This window comes from Oscarella lobularis, chromosome 6 (genome assembly GCF_947507565.1).
Source record: "Oscarella lobularis chromosome 6, ooOscLobu1.1, whole genome shotgun sequence".
Taxonomy (NCBI): domain Eukaryota; kingdom Metazoa; phylum Porifera; class Homoscleromorpha; order Homosclerophorida; family Oscarellidae; genus Oscarella; species Oscarella lobularis.
In genome coordinates, this window is record NC_089180.1 from 2,532,350 (window position 1) to 2,534,792 (window position 2,443).

The following is a 2,443-nucleotide window of genomic DNA, read 5'->3' on the forward strand; positions in this document are numbered from 1 at the left end:
CGTGGCTAGTGCGCGCGCAAGGTCTCCACCCAAGAAAACTCACTAAAACCAGAGATAGAGAAGGAGAGGGATAAGTAACTCGCGCTATCACGTGACATTTTTCTGACGCCATGTTTGAAGCCAGATTATCCCGGATAAGTTCATTTCTAGGGGCCGTAAATGATTCGATAATTAATGGCTTTGAACTCCTTTAAACTGTTTTGCAGCCTGTGGTGGGAAAACGTTCCTTAAGTATGCGCTACTGTAAAAACCTCCACAGAATTGTAAAAGTTACTAGCTCGTTTTCGATCGCCAAGGGTTAGGCGAACTTTTGCTTACTCCCAGACCTACGTAAATGGGCCTAGAAGTTTTTTGATAGCGGAATAAACGGCGCAAGGTATAACTGCAAAGAAGTATAAGTCACGTGAGGTCATGAAGGAAACTAGCTCTCTCTCTAGGGATTATATACGGCTTTACCATGCCTTTTTTGCTCTGTTTTTCTTCTCTGTTGAATCCGCCATCTTTTTCACGGTGCAAGAGACTGTGAGCGAAGAAGTACGCGCTAAAATGAGCTGATTAAGCAGAGAAAAGAGATGCGTGGTAGGATCCAAAAAGGAGTCTGATGATCTAGCTAAGGCGGTGAAAGATCTTCAGCTTCAATGTCAAAGGATGCAAGCCGCGTATGATGGCGAAGTCAAAGCACGAAAGAGTCTCGAGGAGTTGGGAGCTAGAGCGAATAGGAAGTGCAGCGAGCTTCAGAAAGAGATTGAAGATCTGTGAGCGTCGCGAAAGCACTGCAGGTAAGACGAGTGGTCAAAGGGAATCGGATGGTCTTTGCAGAAGAGGTGACGAAAAGAGCGTCGAATTATTTGTCAGTGAGGAGTCGCAAAGCGAATAGAACTGCAGGCCAGGTACCTTGTCTCAAAACGGACGTCGGAGCAAAACGAGAATCGGCTGCAGCTGAGAATCACGAGAAGGCATCTCTAAGGCAACGCGTTGAGGGATCAGCTGAAAAGACGGGCGGAGTGACGAAGAGAATTGCTGGTATGAAAGCCGAGCGTGAAGGCAGCTACGAGGAGCGAACTAGTAATGTTTCGGCATTCGAAGAGGGCAACATCGTTTACCTGTACGTCCCGAGCGTGAAGCGAGGCCAGGCAGAGAAGCCGTCGCGTCATTAGGAGGGACCGTTCGTCGTGAAGCGCGTTTACGATGCCATTGACGCAAAGATACGGCCAATTTGAGGCGGAAAAAGAGTTCAGGCCGAGGCTTCCAGGCTCTTAGAGGGAGAAACTACGGCAGTCATGAAAGATTTCTGCGATCGACTTTCTGCAAAGCTGTCTGCGCTTCTTCCGACGAAAGAAAAGAGGTCTTCTACGGAGACGTTGAAGCAGAATGCGTGGTCAGCCTTCGTAAAGGCTCGAATATCGTCTACAACAGATCTATGGTCACAAGTGTACGCGTCGATGGGACTTTCTTTTGAGCAACCACTCTTATCGCAACGAGTGAACAGAAAAATTTTTCAGCGTCTTTTAGTTTCTCATCTTAGAGAGCGTTTGCCGGAGACCGCCAGTGTTGACCATCAGAAAGATGTCGTTTCTCTTTCAGTGGACGAAGAGAACGCATTGCGCTATGCCGCTGGTTTTGTACCATTCCAACTAATGAAGAAAATGAGGAGAATGACAGGTCACAAATTTCAACGTTTTCTCACGTGCCTGTCACGCATGTCGTTAACTGATCAATCGGATCTGGTGGATCATGACTAGCTTGGCAGAGGCGCCGGTGTATGAGTGACAGCTGATGCCGTCCCATCATCGACATTTCGTCGATGATCAAATATCGTACGTTTTCTAACCTCTCTTGCAGGTCTCTAAGAGAAGGTTCTTGAACGTCGGAAAATGACGTTTTCTGCAAAGAAATGCGTAGAAGTGAGTGGAGCGTTTGTCCTCCAATACTAAATGCTGCAACATCAGTAGGTGCTGCAAGTTTGCATTCGCTTCCGAGCATTTCCTTTATGCAATTAATTAGATACGACTTTCCGGTTCCAGCGGAACAAACAATCATAAGCGGCTTTCATTCGAAGCCGCTTTTTGTCAACTCGTTGTGGCTGCGAACAATGTCGTACGCTAATTTCTGATTGCCTTGAAGAAAGCTTGAATCGCCAGCCGGAACGAGTTCCTTATTGGATGAAGTGTTTTTTACGTGCTTTCGTTACAAATTTTGGAGCCTCTGGAAACTGCGCAAGTTTTTCCGACCAGTTCTAGTGTGCGAGATCCCCCTGATTAAATTTGGAATCTCTTGTGTCGTCCTCGTCACAGTCATAGGATAAATAGGGAGGACGGCACAATTTCATCCAGTCATCTTGATCTCGGGTCTTTTTCTGCCCAAGATCTTTCTCTTCGTCTTTCTGCGCCTTATTTGGATCTTCCTCTGCCTCTAAAAAGGCATTTGAATTTTGGCTATTGAT